The sequence below is a fragment of the Canis aureus genome, chromosome 4, assembly GCF_053574225.1.
Source record: "Canis aureus isolate CA01 chromosome 4, VMU_Caureus_v.1.0, whole genome shotgun sequence".
NCBI classification, from domain to species: Eukaryota; Metazoa; Chordata; class Mammalia; order Carnivora; family Canidae; genus Canis; species Canis aureus.
In genome coordinates this window covers 67,093,359-67,118,294 of record NC_135614.1, presented here as the reverse complement: position 1 = coordinate 67,118,294, position 24,936 = coordinate 67,093,359, and the positions used below count along the sequence as shown (strand labels likewise).

The following is a 24,936-nucleotide window of genomic DNA, read 5'->3' as shown; positions in this document are numbered from 1 at the left end:
TACATAAAAAGTAATAATTCCTTAGAAAAAAAGACCAGATAAAATGACCCACGTGTTCTTGTCCAGGACTTTGGTAAGCAGCATTTTTCTTTCTTTTGATAATATTGAGTGTAAAGATTGCTCGTTTTAGAAAACTTGATCTTTATTCATCACACATCCTGATCCTGTAAAAAGGGCTTACTTAGTGTTTATACATTTGAAAACATGGTTTAGTCAAACACTTTGATCGATAGCATTTGAGGTCCTACTACAAATGAATAATTCAGTCTCTCAAAAAATAACTTTGTAAGTATTTAATAGGTAAGGGATAATAATAAAATTTAAAACTCTAGCACATACTAACTTCCAGATTTTCTTCCAACTTTCCAAAATGCAGCAGCATATGCTGAGAAGTCAGAGAAGGAAGATGTGCTTTCTTCTCTTCTGTCCCGAATATCCTGTGAGGTTGTACAGCCACTGTTGTGTGCAATCGATTTATGTCACGCTTTGGGAGATGTATGGTTAGCAGGGTGCCCCAGCCACTGTATACCTAAACTGGTTTCCAGGGGAGAGGCCTGATTTCTCATTTGATAGCTTCTATAGAGAGAAAATATAAGACATCCTTCACTAGTTTGTTGTCAGAGTTAGGGAATTAAGCTCAATAATTCAACACATTGTGCTTTTAAATTTTTAAATGTTTGTAAAATATGCATAATTAGGTTAACTTTGTTTAGGATGGAAAATGCACCTGCATTTAATCCTCTGCCCAGTAGAATCACTGGTAGCAGTGCAAGTGTCATGATTTTGTATGCTCACAAGCCCTTGTCGGGTTATTTCTGCTTGACTTATAGAAGCACATATGAGTTATTTTGATACAGGCTTTAGTGTTATAGAAGACAACCGAGTGGCTGTTAGTATAAGATCCAGGCAGTGATGCCTTTTATTCCAAAGAAATTTTATTTTAAATTATACATCAAATTCTCTAATTATTACTAAGTTGAAATTTTATCAAATTACAACACTGAACAAAAGATCACTTCCAATGGAATTTCTGTTTCAGGAAGTGAGATAGAATAGCCAATTGTTTGGACTGAAAAGCATTAATCTAATATGAATAGATTCCATCAGACAAAAATAAGATAAGCATATAAAAAATAATGGTATATGCCCTGGGCTTAATGTGCTTTTATCTTCTAATTGATGGCAATTAGTATTTCTTTTAAAAAAAATTTTTTTTTTGAAGTCAGAAACAAAACAAAGATGAATATCACCAGCACTGTTATCTAATATTTTCCTGGAAGTGTTACTTGACAGGAGAAATGCAAAAGAGATATACAGACTGGAAAAGAGGAAACAAAAACTATCACTATTTTTAGCTGAGGATGACATTTTAAAAGCCAAGAATATTGACTAAAAAATATTGGATCCTATAATTCAACCAGATGATAACTCAATTAAAAATAATCAGAAAATACTAGAAAATAAAGTATTGGACCAAAGATTAACAAATAGATGGAGGCACCTGGGTGGCTCAGTCAGTTAAGCATCTGCCTTCAGCTCAGGTCACGATCTCTCCCAGTCTTGGGATTGAGCCCTGCATGGGGGTCCCTGCTCAGAGGGGAGTCTGTTTCTCCCTGTTAATACATAATTAAAATCTTTAAAAAAAGAAAAGATTAGCCAATAGGTAAAATATCCAGAAATCAATCTGTAATATTCAGGAGCTACAAAAAGAAAAGAAATGGAATTAACATAATTTATTGGCTAAAATCGTAGACTCTGAAAACAGATCACATTTATCTGAAACATGGCTCTAGTGTTTTTTGGATGTGTAGCTTCAAAAATTATGATGATTATAATTACAATTTTATTGTAACATATAAATGTCTATCAATGAATTTATCAATACAAAACCAATCAGTGCAGATGCTATAGACACTGATATGAACAGACTTGACATTTAAAACATGAGGCACAGACTCATGTGTAATGCATGCTGCCATTTGTGTAAAAAGAAAAAATGGCATGTTTATGTGGGAAACTTGTTGGAATATACATAGCAAATTCATCTGGGAGATACAAAAGTATTTGCCTTCAGGGATGAAGACTGAAGAATTTAAAATATATTATGAAAAGAATGCATTACTTTTATATAAAAAATCGATAACAAAATACAAAATCTATATTTGTATTTTTATACTATGGCATTATGTGTATGATATATATGCAAAATAGGAACCTATGGAGAGTTACACAACAAAATATTAATAGTGGCCATCTCTACTATAGATTTCAAAATTTTCTTTTGCTTTTATGCATTATCTAAATATTTGTTAACATACATTTCCATTAGAGTAAGAAAAATAATTTTAGTAATACTTAATATAACCAGTGAATCAAGTTTCATGTTTCACGTTCTTAATGGATTTTAAAATGACCTAATCACATACATTACTCAAGTTCAACTTTCCCTATTCCATTTCAGTCCTTAGAGGAATATGTAATGTAATGAGGCGAATTGGAATAGCTTCCTTAATTCTAGAGTGGTGAAAACTAAAACACAAACCACACCAACCTAATCTGAGTCAAGGCTAAGAATAAAGTGTAATACTTAATAAAATATAAAGTACACAGTTTAGTACCTAGCAATAGTTAAATTCAGTAAAAATTAACCCCTTTCCCCTTCTTCAGACCTTTTTCTGCAGGGACAGGATGAGAGTGATAGCCTGCAGTGTCTCTGGAGAAACTGGGGAACATGACATCATGGGGATAAGTCCCGCTTGCTTTGGCCTGTCATTGGCCATGTGCAATACAGAATTAAAATGACTCTCTAGTAAGATGAATTCCTAAAACCCTTCTACATCAAAGACAATGTGAACAAATGCCTATTAAACAGTGTGTGAAAAGAAGCTAAAATCAAAGTCTCACCTGGGAAAACCCAGTATGAATGGTTTAATTTTATATTTATTGAAGTGAACAGCAATGTGACTTTGAAGTAATTTGCTTGTATCTCTGGATCTTTCTGGTGTGGAACACCTTCCATCCACTAGTATAGGGATGTTCCCCCACCGGAGTTTTCTAAAACACACTGGTTCGTGGGGTGCACATGGAGACTATTACACTGTTCAAAGTGGGGGATTAGGGGATGAGGGAAAATTCTTGAAAACCCTGGCATGTCAGAACCAGCTTCTTGCAGAATGCTATAGTCAGTAGTGGATTGCTAAGAGTGGGCTGCTGAATGCTAAAACAATTTTTAAAATGCTCTAGAAATTCTAAATTACTTTGATCATTTGACTTTTTAAAACACCTATTCAAAAGAAGTAAAATCACCTTTATTTAAGTATATTAAATACTCAGTCAAGAGAAGGAAACTAAAATTTATCAAGAGCTCCCTACACATCAGTCATTGTTCTGGGGCACTTCACATGAACTCCCACCACTACATAGATGAGATAACAGATAATTCTGCATAGACCAAGCTCAATGCTGCTGGAAATGGTGAGGGCCTCCATCTGAAAAAAATCCCGTCCTGTTCACAATAACATTATGTCTCAATCCTTTGAACTGTATATAGCTTCTTCATACAACTACTATGGGTACTATAATAACAAAATTTCATTTCTGTACTCATAACCCAATAGTAAATTTATCAACATCATAAGAACGAGTTCATCCTACAAACATCTGTGCAGTTGTAATAATCGATATGGAGATAATCATTTACAAAGTACTATTTTAAGAAGGATGGTGAATCATTGCTTTAAGTCTGAACTCTTCCAGAAAATTCTGGCAACTTTATTTTTAGGGTTTGTCCGTCATGATGATTACAGCTATCAAAAAGAAGGGTACCCAATCATTAGATTTATGCTGGGAAGCGACATATTGTTGGTAGTGGAAAGAATACGCCTCTATTGGGCTAAATAGGAGATCAATGATCTGTGGACTATTTCTGTCTTTGTTCCTAACAGCCAGTATCTCTGTAAGAGTTAATTAGATGATATGTTGTTTGTCTGTTAAGATTTTATTTATTTATTCAGGAGAGACACAGAGAGAGAAGGGCAGAGACACAAAAAGAGGGGGAAGCAGGCCCCCTGTGGGGAGCTCCATGGGGAACTTGATCCCAAGACCCCAGGACTACGCCCTGAGTCAAAGGCAGATGCTCAACCACTGAGACACCCAGGCATCCCTAGATGATATGTTTTGAATGGAGATGGTGGGGTGCAGCATGACATTAATCAGTTTGAGGAGAGGAATTACAGAAATGTGAGGTTCGGACTTTACTGCACCAAATACTTCTATATTAAATATATACACATTTTGAGGCAGAGCACATTATTTAGAAATAATAAATTTTCCTTGGACAAGAAAAGATTTACGAATAATGCTTGAAGGTTAATATAACATGTATTATTGGGGAAATGCTATAATCCAAATGAACACAGTAACTAGAATTTATGCAATAATCCTTCCATGAAAAAATCAACAAAAGACCACAGATTCTACAAATGTCTTGGCTTTTTCATTGTACACCAAACATTCATTTGAGATTTAGCTCTTAGGCCCAAATAGCATATCCCTAAAAATTAAAGATCACTCAGAGCTGCCTAAGGAGTTCGTCTCCTTAAAAAACTAAGGTTTTTTTCAGGAATAGGCAATTATGCTTCTGATTTTGAAGGAGTAAAAACAATTTACCTCAGGTGTCATTTGAATTGCATAGCAACAGAGATAATTGACAATTTAAGATAGTTTTCATCTCTGCCTTGTCAAGTTCTTTCCTCCCAGAACACTATTTAGATTTTCTTTATTTTAAAGTTCAATTCTATTTTTTGAAAATCCCGCTGCTGAGAGCCTTCTCCAACTCTAGACAAGGAGTACATTTAGGGGGAAAAGATGAAGAATCCCACCGCACACATTATACAACATGAGAAAAAGCAGGACTTTCCTCAAAGGTAAATTGGAATGCTCCTCTGATTCTTTTGGGTGTATCTTCAACCAAATGGCTGGATCATATAAACCACCGGGAAATAGAGCTCCAGGGTTTGTAGTCACTTTAGACTTTTTTTTTTTTTTTTTTTAACAAAGAATCTTAGTTTTACCCCATTCTTGGTCACTCTTTTTCAGTTTTACATTACTATTGCTAAGAATCTATTGCATACTATATTTAACAAACATTTACTGAATTAACATGCAAAGTACTCAGAGAACAAGAACTCAATAAACAAGGAGTGTCTTTGTACTCTTTTAAAGAGCTTAAAATTAACAGAAGGTAAATACAAATATTTTAATAACTTGTTTAAGGCAGTATCTGATTATAGGCATAAAAAGAGACATACAAAAAAGGTACTCAAGGGAGGAAAATGGAAGAATGATCACTTGTAATTCAGAGGATCTGATAAAATTTCGTGAAGAAAAGTGTACTTAAATTAACCAGACTTACATGCAGGTGGGGGATGGTTCAATAAGGAGTTACTAACACAATGACTAACACAGATGCAAAAGTCAGAAAGAAATGGGAGGTGATTGAAATAAGATGTTCCTCTGGACCTCTAAGTACACAAAGAGGAGAAGAAAACAGATCGGCTTTATTTTGATTTTAGCTTGTAAATGATGTGATTAGACTCTAATCAAAGAAATTACTGTACACCTAATTAAAGACCTGTGTCAACCAGCCAATGAATGTGGGCACTTCTGGGAGGGGCGTGGTGCCTCAGGGAGGGGCGAGGCCCCAGCAGCAGAAAAGGTAATCTCAGAAGGGGATGGTGGCTAATAGCATCTCCCTGGCTGAAGACTTTGGGTAGAGCAGGTCCTTGTCCACCATGGCCCACTCCTTCTGCCTCTCACCTCATCTTTGTTCACATTATGGTTACAGTCCCTCCAGATTCCTGAGTCTTTCTTCCCTGGGGAAGAAGTACAAGAAGGAGGTTAATTGGGATGAACTATAACTCACTCCCCAGCCTCTGCAGCTGGTCTTGCAGCCAAATTGCTCAGTTTCTTCTACCACTATCCACCCAAAGTCACTCTCCCCCTCAGCTAGCACCTCTGCTGGTCTTGGCAGTTTAGCGGGTAGCATGACATAGGTTCACATCCAGAAGGAATCTGAGCCCCTGATCACCAAGGTCTCCTGAGGTCAAATTTGCTGCACTTGTGTGCCATACAAATTGGGCACAGAAACACAAAGAGATATCTAAATGAAAGGCCTTGGCACTAAACATAATCCTCTGGTTCAGTGATGCTGGATGACATGTGGAAACATGAATTAAATGGGAGAGCATTCCAAATAATCATGGCTAATAAGAAGACTCCTCTCCTTTCTACGGAACTTTAGCTTATCTGACATCTCACCTTAGTTTATACAACTTTAATTAGCGTTGGTCTAAAAATCCTATATAAGAGTTAAAACTGTTTTTGTAAGCAAAACAAGCAAACAAAAAAACCCATGGTATTGCACCTAAATTCAATTCTTAGGCATAGAGACATGAAATATTGGCATTATAGAAATCCACTCCTACATATAAGAAATGATTCATGTTCTTACAGTTTTAGAGACTATGAACATACCATGTGAGTACAAGTTTACGTGATACTGATTTTTCAAAAAGTAAAAGTAGAACAACTTATTATTCTGAACTCAACTCCAGGCAACATGATACAAGGGAAATGTAAGTTTTTCTAAGCTACATTTACAAAATTATTCTGATAAGCTGTTTATAAAGTGATGCTTTAATTACAATAAAATTATTAGAGAAGTGATGAAAATTGATGTCATAACAACCAATATAATCATTGCACTAGAATTCATATTAAGAAGTTGTCTGATTGGTTTAGCATCAATTTGCCTACCTTTCAGGACAAGAAAATAGCAAAACCCAGAATTTCTAATTATAAAGGAATTATATGAAAAGTCTATGGGGGCACCTGGGTGACTCAGTGGTTGAGCATCTGTCTTTGGCTCAGGTCATGATCCTGGGGTCCTGGGATTGAGTCCCATATCAGGCTCCCCGCAGGAAGCCTGCTTCTCCCTCTACCTATATCTCTGCCTCTCTCTGTGTGTCTCTTATGAATAAATAAATAAAATATATTTTTTAAAAAGTCTATGTATGTCTATGGATGCAAGTAGACATATTCATAAGCTCTGATCATTCATGGCAGAGGTATTGACATATAATGGGGGGGGTGGCAAAAGCCTCGTTTTTGCAGCTGGCAGACTGAAAACTTTTTCTGCCACTTTATAGTCATTTTGAAAAGTCAGTTGAGCTCACTCTGCCTCAGTTTTCTCATGGACACAATAGGGTTAAGAAACTCAGAGGGGGAAAATAAAAGAAACTCAGAGGGAATAGGGTGTACATGGGACTGTGAAAGTTGCTTATCACAGAGAGGGTGCTCAGAAATGGCTGATTCTCCTGTCAGTAAAAGCACAGAAGAATGTGGATTATGGTGAGAACCAAGTGGCAGTTGTTTTCTCTTGAACTCAGTAATTTCAATATGACAAAAATATGGTCAACATCAGTAGGGGTTAGAGAATAAAGCCAGAGTTCAATGGGAAGAAGCCTAGAAGTGCTGGAAAGATCAAATCTGAAAATGCAATGAAGCAGAAATGGGTCAGCAGGTTTTCACCTTTTTTTTTTTTTTTTTTTTTTTAAGGACTTAATTTTTTCAGTAATCTCTACTCTCCTCATGGGGCTTGAACTCACAACCTCAAGATCAAGCATAGCCTACTATTCCGACTGAGTGGACCAAGCAACCCTCACGTTTTCACTTTTGAAACAGCATTTACTGAGTTTATTCAAGTTATCTGACATTATAGGTTGTTCTGTATTGCTTAGGCTGTGGTGTTTCTGTGCACATTTTGCTTCATTTGATATTTGTTTTTGATTTTCCTTCAGAAGCTTAGGAATACTGAAGCATCTTTCAGACCCACATGACTTGGTTTGGCTGGAAATCAGCCTGTAATCTTAATTAAAGTTCGCAAAGCGTGAAGTGAAGCTGCATCTAATTTAGCAAGATTGTGATTCCTTCTCCCTCCATTCCTGGCATCCTACCTTCTCCCTCCTTGTTCCACTTCCTTCCTCTAGGGATCGTGACAGCTGCACCAGGGTGGAAAATGATATCTTTTGGCTTTGTTTCATGGGCCACACCACACAACCAGCGCTTCTCTCCTTCTGAGGACCATTTTATATGTAAGATTCTACAGGGCCTTTCAATGATACTGTGCCTCATTTGTGTGGTGGATGGACAGGAAAACCAGTCTTTATTCTCCCCACCCCCATTGGATTAGCAGCACGGAAACATGATATATTCCCTAGGGGACATTGTTTTTCATGCTATGCCATTCTTTAATTGGTTGGATTGGTATAATGAAAGGAAGCCTGGTCTCAGAATCAGAAGGTACAGTTCCAGTCTTCCATTTAATTATTAGGACTTCATAAAAATGTCATTTCGGTTCCGTGAGTTTAGTTTCTTCACAAATAAAATGTGGGGGTAAGATAGGGTGTACCCCACAGGACCATTTCAGCTCTAAACTCGTATCACTCTCAGATTGTTCCAAACTGCTCCTACCACCCTCAGTGTGTAATTTATTTGTCAATTAAAAACAGTTTTGTGAAGTGAATAATCACTTTCCCTCAACTCTCCCTGCCTCCCTCTGAAACATCTCTAACTAGAAGTTCCCATTCAGGCAAGCTTTGAAAAATGTTGAGCAAAATTAACTTTAACATCCTTTGTAAGTCTAAGAGCCTAAGACTTTCATGTTACAACATTTTTAAATTATGCTCTGAAAGACTAAGGAAGGGAAGCATCTTTGTCGAATTCTGTGCAGGCTGACTCCTAATTTCGTTGTCATTTAACGGGCAAATGTTCAATTTAACACATGCACCTTCCCGCCCACTCTGTGTAAATGGGTGCAGTGAATTGCAGCTCTATAGAGCATTTCATTTACCTTTTCAAGGCTTCCCCAGCTCTCTTTTCATTGTGTATCTCAGGAAAGAGGAAGGTTTGGAAAATCTCACAAAATGTGCCTGTGAGTGCAGGTATATCCTTAACAGGTTAAATTTGTATCTCTTTTCCTGAGGGAGGATTTTAAAAAGTTATGAGCATTTATTGAAGAGGAACTACTACCGCTTTTAATACAATAGGACTCTTATATAAAGGTCCCTTTCAATTCTTGCTAGAACCTTCCCCTCAAAGTGATGAGTGGGTCTTGGTAGCAACATTTAAACACAGAACATGATTTGTATCAGTATAGAAAGAAACAGAGTGTTATTGCTTGTAATTTTACAGGATGCTTAAGTGTTCTTTAGAGGAATTAGTAATTCTTAAAGAGTTATTGTACTATTTACCTGGATAATAATAATAAACTGAGTGTAATTTTGGGCCAGGGATCAAATAAATAGATCGAGCAAAGGATGGCAGGACTCCTCCTTCCTTCAGGCCCTCTTACTATCCTCAGTATCTTACCCATAATTAGTGTATTGCTTGCTTGCTTGAATTATGGCAATGTGCTGTAACTGGTTGTTGTAGGTTGAATTGCTTCCTCTTCAAAGTTCTGTGTTGAAGTCCTCATCCCTTGGACCTCAGAACATGAGCCTATTTGGTGATGGGTTCTTTACAGAGGTACTCACGGTGAGATTACAGTATTAGGGTGGTACTTGATTCAGTATGACTGGTATTTTTATAAAAAGGAGTGATTTGGACACAGAGATGCAGAGATAATGCCATGAAAATAAGAAGGCAGAGATCGGGGTGATGTATCTACAAGCCAAAGAACACCAAAGATTGCCAACAGAATACTAGGAGACAGAGAAGGGCATGGAACATTCTTCCTCACAGCACTCAGAAGGCACTGGCCCGGATCACACCTCAATCTTCGACTTCTAACTTTCAGAACTGTGACCTAATAAATTTCTCTTGTTTAAACCACCTCATTTAAAGTACTCTGTTATAGCACTCTGTAAAAGTACTCTGCTATAGCTAGCAAACTGACACACTGGTTTCCTGATGTCCAGGCTGCCATTAGATTTCAGTCAAGAATTAGAGCCATGCAAGCTGTCCTCTGCCCAAAGATGCTGTCCTTTCGTAACCTCTCAGAGTTTGTCCATTTTTCTCTTTATCTGGCACACTTAGGCTTATCTTTACAATGCCAGTTTAAATAATATTTCCTTCTTAACTCTTCTCAAGTCTCAACCCACTCTATTTATGACAGAAGTTTTAACTATCTTAGGTTTGGGGGTGTATGTCTATTAGAATCTAGATGGAAAACAGAAAGCACTGGACAGTTGGTAAAAACCGTAGGCAATTGCCATTTTCACTGTTCAGATTCAGGTTCATATCAGCAATCTTCCTACGGTTCACTGTAATGCTTTAAACCAAGTAAATTTTGCACAGATAACTCTTCACATGCGATGAAAAAACTAGGAAGTTAAACGGAGGATGGTGAGGTAACTCAGGCATCAGCAACATGAAGGAACTGCAGGTGCTGGGGGAATGGAGGGACAGAGTGGTGGGGGGCAGCCCCGGAGGCCTACCTGGTGTAAGTTGCAGCCCAGGTGGGTCAGTAAGGCAGGAGCTGCAGCCACAGAGGAGGTTCGGGAGCTTCCAGAGCCCCTTCGAGAAACAGACAAGAGAGAAACATCCCACTTTATCCCTTGATCCTGTTCTCAGATTTCTGCCAGGGCCTCCCCTGGGCCAAACTTTGCTAAAAACTGGAGGACGATGAAACCTGGGAAGTATATTTGATAATACAGAATGAAGTAGAGCATGGGAGTAGAGAGATGAATGAAAGGCAGAGTATCAATGGGTCTCTTATGTTTGACTTTGTCAGCCACCTGCCTGGTCTGAGGCCCGATGCTGGCAGGGATGAGTTGCTTCACAGAGCTGAGCCCTGCATTGTCTGTGCGTTTTATACATCCTGAACTTAATGCACACGGATCAGTATGACAATGGAACTCGCCGCAGTCCTCACATCCGGTTTCTGGATGCATTAACATCAAAAGATCAAGTAAAGGCCCCTTGTAATGAGGTCCTGCTGAGCCACCAGTCTACTGGCCTTAAAGCAATGCTCAGCAGAGTTCTCCTTCCCAGGGAGACAGATCAGAGGCAGGACCCGAGATGGCACACCTACCCGCAGGGATCCGAGCAGATGTGAGCCAGGCGTGCAGAACAGAGGCTGCGGGAACTCATGACAAGGCAAGCCAGCACAGACTGGAGGTGAGTTGCCAAGAGCACACCTGCAAGGACTCAGGGATGCGGTAGAGAGGGGGCAACGTCCGCTCACCTGGTTTTCTATACTATTTAACATCTCGCTTACTTGAGCCTTGCAAGCTGGGTAGCTGGGTTTTAATGTTTAGGGATGAACACCATGACAGAATGGGGTGGGGAATTGGCTTTGACCTTTGAGATCCCAGCAAACCCAGAAATGGTTCTTTTAACTAAGGCCTTGAGATCTAGACACCCAATGGCAGAGGATAATGCCATTCACACTATGAAATGAATGGCACAAAGATTACCAAACAGTTAACCAAAGCGGAATGTTCCTGCATGTAATCAGAAAAAAACCCGAGTCATCTTGTTCTTGTTTCCAGGTCCCTCTTAGCATTGTATCATGTTTTTTTAAGATTTTATTTATTTATTCATGAGAGACACACACAGAGAGAGGCAGAGACACAGGCAGAGGGAGAAGCAAGCTCCATGTGGGGAGCCCAACGTGGGACTGGATACTGGGACTCCAGGATCACACCCTGGGCCTAAGGCAGGGGCCAAACCACTGAGCACTGTGTCATATTAAAATGAAAGGATGCCTGGATGGCTCAGTCGGTTAGGCATCTGCCTTTGGCTCAGGTCATGATCTCAGGGTCCTGGAATCGAGCCCCACATTGGGCTCCCTGATCAGCAGGGAGTCTGCTCATCCCTCTCCCTCTGTTCTCTTTCTCTCTCTCTCTCTCTCTCTCCCCCCCCCCCCCCGCAAATAAATAAAATCTTTGAAAAACAAATAAAATAAAATGGAACACCAAACTTTGAACACTAATAAAGGTCTTCCTTGAAGATCTGTTTAGGATACCGAGGGTCAAGTTTATAGAAATGTTTTAAGCTTCCTAAAATATTCTGAGTATTTCTTCTTTCTCACCATGTTCCACTCATCCTTGCTGCTGCTAGGGTTAGTCATTCCCTCTTTCATTTCCTTCTTTCTTCACTATCTTTCTGAAGCTTCACTAGGTTGCTGTGCCCTCTCTCCTGCAGATCTAACTCCTTCCCATGTATTACTGCTCCAAAAGGCAAAAAAACAGAGTCCTCAAAACCCGAGGAGAGAATTCTTGAATGTATTTTTTATTCACAAGTTTCTGTTACATATAAAAGGGACTGTACATAAAGCACAGAATATTCTGGTATTAACTTTCAAGTTCTCCTCATTCAAGGAAAAATAAATCCATTGGTTATGGGATGTTAAATAAAACATCTCTGTAAATTTCTGCTCTAAATTCTTTTCTTGATTTGGCATTGTACACTTTTACTTAGTCTTACCAAGCTGGTTAAGGAATATATGAAAACATAGCTATTTATAGGTTTTGTGGGACCTCCCTTGAAAGTCCAAATGGAACGTGTGAATCTAAGCACAGTCCCTCAGAAGATTAAAAGCAAGCAATCTACCAGATGGCTCTTCTTACTCTGTCATCTCTCATTAGTCAAAGTTCATACCATAAGGCCTCAACTCTCCTACAATCTCTGTATTACCTGGAATCACAGACAGCCAATGGAGGAACAAGAGGCTCTGTGGGTCAGATTGGTGTGGATTTGGAAGACAAAGTGTCTGTGTACCCTGGTTGGCAGCAACGAATGCCATGTTAAAGCCTAATCCTCACTTGTGGGAGGCCGAGGCAGTCAGTGGCATAAGGAGAGAAGATGATGGAGGTGTCTGGGCAGGAATGGTGGGATCCATCAAGAAGCCACCAAAAGGATAAGTGGGACAAACTGATGGGAGTGGTGGGCAGGTGAGGCCAAGCTTTTCTAAAAGGTGCATAAGCTGGGTTTTTAAAAACAATATATAGAGTTATCCATAATTCTATCTCTGGTCTCTTTCTATATATATATGGTGTAAGCTATGTACAGATGTATCAGAATAATTCTTATTTTGACCATTTAAATTAAAAATGTGAAATGCAAAATGATGCAAATTTTCCCTATAACTTCTTGGTCAGTGTTGAGCTAGTGGCATCTGTTGCCTATCACTTGGAATAGAAGTATGAACATTTCTGCTGGCTGAACCTTGGTATTGGAGTCTCCAAGGAAAACACAAGATAGTTAAGCACTTGGATGGAACAACACTTTTCTCACATAGAGAAGAAACAGAACAAGATCAGCTCCAGTTGTGGGTGTTGGTTTCCCATTACCAGCTAATTCCTCCTGGAAGCTCTGTGGGTAGGGAAGCTGACACAGGGCAATCGGCCTATACACATCCTTTTTGTGCTACAGCAGAAGGACCCTCAACACCTCCCCACAGGGGCCAGATACAGCAGTGGGGTTGCCCAGGTGCTATGATGTACATGTGTAAGCAGAGCAAAGGTGCACACACTAGGCTTGAAACAGACAAAGGTATTCCTATAGGAGATAATAATTCCAACACAGGCTGTGCAGGTCCTTTATCTCATGTTAAGGAAGTGACCAGGCCCAAGGCCTATTCTTATGCAGCCGAGTGGAAATGAAAAGATTGCAAGCATAAGACTGCCTTTCCCAATAGGCAGCATGAGCAAAAATATGTTCAGCTTGAATTATCTAGATAATTAACTCATACCACCTTGCAGTGTTTGACATAATAAAATTAAAAAGAATAAAGTCTACCTCCTGTCAAGCGTTCCCTATCCCCATGTTGCATATGCTTGATAAATAATGATTAAAAATAGCATCAAACTTTGAAAGACTATGTTTAATCTGTCAAATGAGAATGTCTAGAGACCACAGAGGACCGTGTTTTACTGATGGTAGTTTTGTCCTAACTGAATGTCACCTGATGCGTGGTGGGTACACTCTTATCTGCAGAGGACATCAGTGATACCAGTGTAAATGACTCCCACTAATAACTGCAGATCGTCCCCTTAACATGAGAAATGGACTCCTTGAGGCCCATTGTCAGGAAGACAGGCTGTGTGAATAGCTGTGAGGCAAACAAAAAGGAAAGATGCTCTGCAGTGGTTTTGAGGGTTGAGATAAGTAGATGGAAATAGGATTTTTTTTTTTTTTTTTTGAGTATTGAGGTCACAAACTTAGCAGTCATGTTGGGCTAAAGAAAAGATTAAAATTAAAGTAGTTGGTGGGGGGGGGATATCAATGATTAACTGCATGTGTGAAAATAATAAGCCACTCTTTTAGTTCAGGGTTAAAGTATAGAAAATAGAAGATTGCTGTCTCTAGGGGCCCCTGGGTGGTCGATTAAGCATCCAACTCGATTCTGGCTCACATCATGATCTCAGGGTCCTAGGATTGAGCCCCACGTCAGGCTCTGCACTCAGTGGGGAGTCGGCTTGAGGTTCTCCCTCTCCCTTTGCTCCTCCCCCTGTTTACTCTGTCTCTCTCTCTCAAATAAATAAATAAATCTTAAAAAAAAAGATTGCTGTCTCTCTATCTTTATAAAAATATCTTAGAAAAATGTATCTTCTTCCTAAAAATAGAACATTATGTATATGTACACACAGAGATGTGTATGTCTATGAGTATATTCATATATATCTTTATAGGTTTGCATATATACGCAAAAACATATGTGTATATATATATGTATGTATAAAATGAGTGAGTGTATAACTTATATTGAAGAGTAAAATGGACTGTTGAATTCAAATCTAGATTCTTCCATTTACCAGCTTGTGATCTTGTGGTTCTAGGTGAGTGACATAACCTTCTCTCATAGGTAATAGGTGAATCATGTGATATCTCCATTTCAATAGGACAAAATGGCTGCATAGTAGCAATATCCTATTGTACCAAATATCCAAATCAAATGGAGGGGGAATATAATAGTATGTAAAGCTTCATAGTGTTCCAAGAGTTTCACAAAATACATAGATTGCTTTGCATGGCTCCTAACATACAAGAAGTGTTCATGTTTATTATGAAATATGCATTTTCCACTTTCAACACAATGTTGAACTCTGAATAACATGCCAAGTGCAAGTGAATTCTTCATGCTCTTTTATTAATTTCAGTTCTAGTCTATGAAAAAAGAGACTGGGAGAGGTTGCTAACCACATATTTAGATAAACATGAAAATGAAGACAACTGAGTAAAATACCCTCCTAAATCCGATCATTTTCTCCTGTGAATTATTATTTCCCAATACAAAAGCCTCAATATCTGAATGTGCACCTAACTATTTTGGTGAGTGGATATTTTATTACTTTAGCAACCAAAAAAAAAAACCCCAAAAAAACAAAAAAACAAAAAAAAAAACCGGCTTTCCCCTCTTTTCCCTGTATGGTAACAATAGAAAATGATTCATGACAGCTTTACTGAGGAAGAGAAACAGAAAGGGGAATGGAATCAATTAGTGGCCTTGAATCACAACTCTGCTTACTCCACAGTCAGTCCCTCCTCATCACAGAGCAGGCAAGAATGTTCTGTGGGCACTGCCCCCTCCATTGTCTCCAAGAACTTGGTGGCTTTGCACAGGGACACTCACTGTTCTGAACCTGAGGGTCTGTTCATCTGGCAGCTCACACCCTGGGCTATGTCTCCAAAAGCTGAATGTGATAATGTCAAGGCTTTCCTGAGAGAGACTCATTTACTCACTGGGAAAGTGTCAGCAGTGAAAATAGGACTTCTCTGTGGCAGTCTTCTCAGTAACTGATCACAGAGACCATACAACTGCTGCAGTGCCCTGAAAAACCTTCTGGAAAGGTTCATCCTCAAAAAGGGACCTGGTATGCCACGGGTCTGGTGAAGCAGAGAGTACATGATAAAAAATATCCTTGTACCTAAAACCTACATACACAAGGGGTCATTGGAACAACTGATGCACATTTAATGTAAGATCATAGGTTCTGCTTATCTTCATGTTGAAGAACACTCTTCAACAAATAATAAGAAAGTGTTTTAATTCCACTAAGTACAGTGTTTAGAAAACTGCTCAAGATTCACTAAGTCTTAGGGGTACCTTGGTGGCTCAGTCAGTTAGGTGTCTGACTCTTGATTTCGGCTCAGGTTATGATCTCAGAATCCTGGAATCAAGCTCCATGTCAGGCTTCCTGCTCAGCAAGGAGTCTGTTTCTCCCTGTTCCTCCGCCCCCAACTCTCTACTTGTGCTCGCTTGCTTGCACACATTCTCTCTCTCAAATAAATAAAATCTTTAAGAAGTAATTTTAAAAATAAAAAAAAAGAATCAGTAAGTCTATTAGAGTCAATCAATTCTCTTTACCTAAAAAAGCTGAGTTATATCCTGAATTAAAGTTCTGCATTTCAAAGTGCATCATGGGGTAGAATCTGGCAGGGAGGTCATTGAGTTCCCATTGGAACTGCTGGAACAAAGCAGTGATTCGTGGCAGTTAGCATTAAAGAACATACTTTTTTGGGGGGGAGGTCAATTATATCAAAAGGGTAGTTAAAAGGAGAAGAGGAGGAAGAGGAGAAACATTACACAAAGCAGACCATAAGAATACTAACAGTTGAATAGCTAGACCCAGAAAAGTCTGAAGCCTCCTTATCAGTCCCGGGCCCTGATTTATCAAATTGACTCATAGCTTCCTTGCACCTTACATAACAACTATAGGAGTAAATTCGGCTGTGCCAAGATAAACTTTTTATTTTGGTATGACTCATTTGACTCTCCAGATAGTTAAATTTAATTAGTCATTATTTATTCCATATGCTTCTTGATCTTTCTGTGACTCTTGAGAGTATACATTTCTCCATGAAAACCTCACCCCCTTTATATCTATAACCCAGCTCTTTCTATTTTTCTCACTACTCCTGCACCCTTTCCTGGGTTTTCTAACGTTGATCTTCCCCACAGTTCAAATCTCTGTTCTCTTCACTCATTTCTCTCCATATTTTACTTTTGAAAATTATACTTTCTGGCCCTCCCCCAACATTTGCAAGTTCCAGTGCAAAAGTACAAATGGAGACAACATATCATATGTTTTAAAATTATAACGAGCTGTCTCTGTGGCCTGCCCTATATTCCCACTCAGGTCCCCACAGCCCATTTCTCAGACATCACCCATGTGACCTCAAGGATAAAGTCTCCTTGGCTCTCTCTGGGGCAGCCCTCCTATAACTTGAACAGTTATGGAGATTGGCTGAAATAGATCATGGCAAAAGCTAGGGCAGGCCCAGGATTCCTGGGTTGTGATTAGACCGTCCTGAATCCAGTGTAGGGGCTGGCTTGTCATGCTTTCCAGAGATGGACAAGTTTGTCCCCTAGGCACACTACTCTTCCAACTTAGGGGATCTTGACTGTTCTTAACACCTGCCAAAACTGCACTAGGCAACAAGTGAGAAAAGAATAAGTGCAGCTATCTGGAGCTCTTGGACTTCTTAGATGTTCTATCTGGCTGCCTTGGGGTTGTCATTTTTTTTTTTTTTAAAGAATCAGCCTCTCTTCCTCTGGCTTCTCAGGAGAGAGGCCATCCTCTTCTCCTCCCCTCCACATGCACACATGTGTATGCTCTCACTTGGCACCCTCTGGCCTAGGGCCTCAATTTAGCTTTTCTCCCATAACTTCCCTTTATTACTCTGTTCCTGAACTTCTAAAAAAAAACTTTAAAAATGAGCATGAAAAGATGTGTGTAATATATATGGAGGCTCCCAAAACTTGGCACCTAGAAAAGGGACCCTTGTTGCCCAGATAGGCATTGTGTTCTTACCTACTTTCATCGTTTCCACTACCGCCCATTGGCTGAGATTCCTAAATTCGCCCCTCCCCTGAGATGCCTATGAAACAATAACTGAACATGAGCTAGAACACTTTTCCCAGCTTCCCTTACAATTATATGTGGTCATGTGACTTTAATTTCAGCCAAGAGAATATGAGTGGAAGTGGTGTGTACCACTTCCCTACTCCAGGCAGAGGCCATGATAACCTCGCAAGCTAATCCTTCTCTACTTTCCCTTCATGCAGGGATGTTGCAGATTAACTCAGTGACTTTGGCAGCCATAGGTTAAAATAATGTGACATAAGCCTGGTTTCTTCCATTATTGCTTGCAGGAAAGCTACAACATTGATCAGAAATACCTATTCTGAATTTCACCTCATAAAGAAGAGAACTATTTTGTTAAGCCCCTGATATTGTCAGCTGACTTTTGGCTATCTTCTACTGGAATTTTCATGAACACATTTAGGTCAAGATATCTAAAATGGAACTAATCCATCATGGTCCTCCTCAGATCTTCTCTCCTTCTGCCGGGTTTTACAGTTTCAGCAATGGTGTCATTGTCTTTCCAGTCACCCAAGCTATAAACTTTGGTATACTCTTAAATCTACCCCTGTCCACAAGTAACTAATTAGAAACCAAGCCTCCCAGTGTTACCTACAAAGTGTCACTTAAAGTAATTCTCTCCTTTTCATGGTGCCGGTATCTCCTAAATTTACACTTTGTCTCCAACCTGCATTATTTCCTCCACCTCCCACCTAGCCTCCTGTCTCTTGCCTCTAGACTAATCTGTGCCTGAAACTGCCATTGGAGTGATATCACTGAAACACAAATCCAATCACCCCTATGCATAAAGATTAATCATTCTTAATGGGCTATAAAACAAAGTTTTAGTTCTGCATGTAGAATCTCTTATGTTCTAGATTCAACAAATTTTATCACCACTTGCCATTTATTCTCAAACAGCATTGACATTCGCTAGGGGTCTTATGAGGCTTTCTGGCTTTTCATGTGCTATTACCTCATCCTGGAATTCCCTTTCCCCTGAGCCTGTGTAGGGCAGACATTCTGAGAACATAAAGACAGTGGGGTGCAGAGTCAAACTGAGCATGCTCAATTAAGACCATGCTAATCTTTCTATTCTTCCAGCATTAGCAAGCAAAGAAACCCATGTATACGCATACCTTTATATGTTACCTATAAAAAAAGTCAACACAAAGTGTTTAAAAAATATTTTCTTCCTGGGACCCCTGGATGGTGCAGTAGATTGAGAGTCTGACTCTTGGTTTTGAGTCAGGTTGCAGGATCGAGCCCCATTGTCAGGCTCCAAGCTCCGCAAGGAGTCTGTTGAGATTTCTCTCTTCATCTCCCTCTGCCCCTCCCTGTATTCGCTCATTCTCTCTAATAAATAAATGAAATTTACTTTTTTAAAAGATTTTATTTATTTATTTGAGAGGGAGAAAGAAACACAGAGATAGCGACAAAGATAGCAAGAGAGAACAGAGTGGGAAAGAAAGGTAGCAGCAGGTTCCCTGCTCAACAGGGAGCGCGATGCAGGGCTTGATCCTATGACCCGAGTCAAAGACAGATGCTCAACTGACTGAGCCACCCAGGTGCCCCAATAAATGAAATTTACAAAAAGTATTTTCCAGGTGCCTTGGTGGCTCAGTTGTTTAATCATCTGCCTTCGTCTCAGGTCATGATCCTGGGGCCCTGGGATCCAGCTCCCTGTTGGGGTCCCTGCTTTGTGAGGAACCTACTTCTCCCTCTCTCCCTGCCCCTCTCCCCTGCCTGTGCTCTCTCTCAGACTCTCTCTGTCTTTCAAATAAATAAATAAATAAATAAATAAAATCTTAAAAAATATTTTTGTGTGATGTAATGAGCAGTGGGTATAAGACTGATGAATCACTGAACTCTACCTCTGAAACTAATAATACACTATATGTTTAATTAATTGAATTTAACGTTTTAAAAAATTAACTTCAAAAAATTTTTAAAAATATTTTCTCTCCTAAGTGAAACTGTCTTCCCAAGAATTAAGTTTATTTCACTACACGACTTGATGCTGATATGTAAGCATTTGTAACTTTCAAAGTGAGAGTTGGGTCACATGCAGGGCAGAGTTAAGATCATGCTTCCAACAAATCCAATGCAATTATTACCCTTTAGAATTCCTGGCCAGTTATGCTTCAATTAAATGCAGTACCGTTGTTCTTCAACTTTTTTCTTTTGTTTTGTTTTTTGTCTACAAAATATTATCTATAGTGTACTATTGAAGCAGATATAATCCAGTTCACTAGGTATAATTACAACTCACTACTTGCCCTGCGCAAATATAAGACTGTTAGAAGATTTTTCCAAGATTTCACAAAGATGGCCCTAAATATCAAACTTTCTTTAGTTTATATAGTTTCATTTTGGCACTTTCAAACACCAGTGGCTGTACATCATTTACAAGATTTGGAGAAAGAAGTATTTTGAAAGAATAGACCAAATGTTACAACTTGTTAGCCTCTTTTTAAATAGATGCTCCAAAGGATCATTAGAATTGCTATTTTGGCTCACCCTAAAATCTATCAGTGAAAGAAACAACCTGAATTTCCAACTATATTTCTTCCTTTCTGAGACTGACAGAGAAATCAGGAATGTCTATGGAATGAATATACCTTACTAAATTACCTGGTGTGATTAAAATCATTGAATGTTATTATGTATGGATTTGATTACCTTCACTGTATTAATACCACTTATGTAGATCTCTAAAAATGTGAACCTCATTCCCAGTAGGTAATGTGGAAATAAGTAGTGTATATTCGACACTCTGGGAGCCTGATACCCTTTAAGAGTCTAATAAATATTTTAGATTCTCTTTTAAGAAAAAACATAAGTAAATGTTAAAATTAAATTTTCATAAGATTTCCATGGATCTCTCCCCAGTAGGACAATTGACCCCAAGTTAAAAAACACAATTCTAGAATAATTTGAATTCTTAATTGCTAGTTATTTTTCACACTTCAACCTCCACTGGAAGGAGGAATCTAAATCTTTAGCAAAAAGTGTACCTCATGATAATATATTTTCTATTTAGCAAATGAAAGAAATAATTAATATGAAGTTGGTTACAATAAAATGAGAAGAAAATAGCAAAAGTGGAAAATATGTAATTAAATAGGTTTGTGTCCCCTGCCTTACTATGAAATACATCTGGGTATGATGTCCAACCATGTTCATCCTAGGACAGCTGACTGGCAGAAGAAAAATGATATCTTTCCAAGTACATATGTAGTAAACAAATGGCAAAAACATATAATTATAGGATTGTTCTTACATTCTGCTGAAAATGGCTATAGTTTATTTTCTTTCATTTCTTCATTCATTCATTCATTCAAAAAGAACTTATTCAGCTCTGCACTTAACACTGTAGGAAGAAGATAAATAAAAAAATATATTCTTATTATACTCAGGGAATTTCAAATCTATTTGAGTTTCTTTCAATTTCCTTTTGAACGTTGAGTAGAAAGGTTATCAAATTTACCTATTCCTCTCTCACCCATCAAAGTTATTTTTTCTAATAGACCCATCAAAGATATTACAGTAAAACTTTTTGCCTATTTAATAAATGTACAATCATGCCATGGCCTATAATTTGGAGAAGTGTACTAAGAATGTGCTATGTATCTTTGAACCCATGCAATGGAGGCAAAGAAATTGAGAATATCTTCTACGAGAAATACAATGAATAAAATCTACTTTTATCTAATATGAATTTATTAGTGCCATCATTTCAAGAGATAAAGTAACATTTGGAACATCATATCTAATGATTTGAATTTGTTCAACATATTTGATGTTTGCAAAGGTTCTTTCCTCCTGAAAAATAACAAAGATATTAAGTGAAGTTAATAATAACGTGCACAGTTCTTGGGTAAACCCCTCCACCTTGAAGGTGAATCTGATGACCTCTAAATTGAAGAAGGTCAAAGAGGGAAAGACGGAATGAGTGCTGAGAATAATTTTCCTGAGAAGAGCATCAAAGGGCACAGGTATGCATGTCTCTCTTCCAGGCTTTAATCCTAGTCAACATTGGAAAGGTTGTAGAGGAAGATTAGCAGGTTTGTTTGGATGACTGTGATGGGGCTTAGGGAAAGTTGCTCCAAAATATGCCAAAGTAGCATATTGATTATTTTTAATTTTAAAGTACTTGAATCGTCCTCCATCGGTTCTCTCATTAGTCCACCGCGGTCTTCTCAGCCACCCGCCCCAGTCTCCGAGCTTCCCACTCGTGGACAGGTGCACTAGGCCAGAGAGGCTGGACTGTGGGTCGTGGTCTGAGGGCCTTCATCCGAGAAGTTCAAGGCACCTGTAGAACTTCCACCACACAGCCCGTGGGTCTTGCAGCACATTTGCATGGCTGCCATCCAGAAGAAATTGGTGATTATTGGTGATGGAGCCTGTGCTAAGACTTGTTTGCTCATCATCTTTAGCAAGGACCAGTTCCCAGAGGTGTATGTACCCACAGTGTTTGAGAACATGTGGTAGATATTGAAGTTGATGGAAAGCAGGTAGAGTTGGCTTTGTGGGTTACAGCTGGGCGGGAAGATCATGATCACTTGAGGCCTCTCTCCTATCCAGACACTGATGTTATACTGGTGTGTCTCTCTATTGACAGCCCTGATAGCTTAGAAAACATCCCAGAAAAATGGACCCCAGAAGCCAAGCATTTCTGTCCCAATGTGCCCATCATTCTGGTTGGGAACAAGAAGGATCTTCGAAATGATGAGCACACAAGGTGGGAGCTAGCCAAGATGAAGCAGGAGCCGGTGAAACTGGAAGAAGGCAGAGATATGGCAAACAGGATTGGTGCTTTTGGGTACATGGAGTGTTCAGCAAAGACCAAAGATGGAGTAAGGGAGGTTTTTGAAATGGCCACGAGAGCTGCTCTGCAAGCCAGACATGGGAAGAAAAAATCTGGGTGCCTTGTCTTGTGAAACCCTGCTGCAAGCACAGCCCTCATGTGGCTAATTTTGAAGTGCTGTTTATTAATCTTAGTGTATGATTACTGGCCTTTTCATTTATCTATAATTTACCTAAGACTACAAATCAGAAGTCATCTTGCTACCAGTATTTAGAAGCCAACCATGATTATTAATGATGTCCAACCCACCTGACCACCGAGGTCCTTCTGACACCGCTCTAACAGCCCTCCTCTGCACTCCCACCTGACACACCAGGCGCTAATTCAAGGAATTTCTTAACTTCTTGCTTCTTTCTAGAAAGAGAAACAGCTGGCAACTTTTGTGAACTAGGCTGTAACTACTTTATAACTAACATGTCCTGCCTGTCATCTGTCAGCTGCAAGGTACTCTGGTGAGTCCCTACTTCAGAGCTTTACTCCTTAACAGATTTTATTGGCATAGCTCTGTGATGGTCATCCAGTTTTTTGAAAATGTGCTTATCCAGAAAGGCTCAAGTCCACGCAGCTGTGGCAGAGTTACAGTTCTGTGGTTTCATGTTAGTCACCTTACAGTTACTGTGTAATTAGTGCCACTTAATGTATATTACCAAAAAATAAATCTATCTACCCCAGACTAGATGTAGTATTTTTTTGTATAATTGGATTTCCTAATACCGATATTTGTCGTCCCTGCAGAAAGTGTAGTTTGTTTTTTTTTTTTTTAAAGAAAGTGTATTTGAAAATAAAGTCAGATGGAAAATTCAATTTTAAAATTCCCATTTTGTCAGTTTCTCTCATAAAAGATGACCCGCTTTACCTGTTTTCAGCCCCACATATCCCAGTATCCTTCCACAGAGCTGGGCTAAATAAATAGGAATTTGGTTCCATGCCTGAGGCAGTCAGACTCTTCAAAAGGTGGCATATCCTCTCACCTGGACCGCAGGGTCTGGCTCTAGTTCACAGTGCTTTTTCCTCACTGTATTCGGTCCCCTACCAGAGGAGCCACCAGTTCTCTTGGGTGGCACTCAATTTCTTCTCTCCAGCTGACTAAACTTCTTTGTTTCTGTACCAGCTAATTTTTTCCAACAACTAATAGAAAAAAGACAGTTTTCTATAAATAAACAAACAAACAAATAAATAAATAAATAATAAGTAAGTAAATAAATAAATAGTTACTTGAAAAAAATGGTGCCAGCAGGACACTCTGACCCTTCCACCTGTACCCCTTGAAGCAGGAAACAAATCTCCCTCGTGAATGTGTACTCCCTGCACCAGTAGATAGAGAGACAACCTTATCACCAGGGACAGAAAATCCAGGGCTGAGAAGTCTCTGTAAACAAATTCTTCTTAGTCTCTTCACTAATTAGTTCCCAAGTCCAAGTGTCTTTGTCCTGTCAATTCTTCACAAATGTATTGTTTCTTTATCTAAAAAGTATATAAACAGCCTGCTTTGGTGAATTCTTGGGTCCTATATCTAGAGGACTTTAGTACATACAAAATTAATTTTTTTTCCTGTTAATCTGTTTTGTGTTATTAGACCAGCCAAATAACCAAGAAGGACAGATAGGAATTTCTCCTCCCTGACAATAGTAATGGCTTAACTACAGATGTGGTTTCTTTATTTGACCGAGTCCAACTATGACTCAAGATAAGAATTCTAAGGAAGTCTTTGGAAAAAATTCCAATCTATTTATTAGTACCCAATTTTTGATAGATTAATACATATTTTAAATAGGTAAATTTGTAGAAGAGGTTATAATCATTACAGATCATTGTCATATCAATACCTTGAAAATTATTTGGAGTAAATGTAGATTTGTGGTAAAACTATCTATATATGCCTTCTAAATGGTCGACCTGGGTTAGGGCTTAAAGCAGAGAAAAAAACATTAAAGCAATACTGCAGCCAAATGACATCATTCCTTCCGGAACTGATAATATATTTGTATAATACATTGAAACAGGGATCCCTGGGTGGCGCAGCGGTTTGGCGCCTGCCTTTGGCCCAGGGCGCGAACCTGGAGACCCGGGATCGAATCCCACGTCGGGCTCCCGGTGCATGGAGCCTGCTTCTCCCTCTGCCTGTGTCTCTGCCTCTCTCTCTCTCTGTGAGACTATCATAAATAAATAAAAATTTATAAATAAAAAAATAAATAA

At 39.0% G+C, this 24,936-nt stretch overlaps 1 pseudogene; it reads left to right on the top strand.

Moving 5' to 3' along the window:
• Positions 1 to 22,056: 22,056 nt before the first annotated feature.
• On the top strand, positions 22,057 to 23,448 carry LOC144311923 (transforming protein RhoA pseudogene; annotated as a pseudogene).
• Positions 23,449 to 24,936: the final 1,488 nt, after the last annotated feature.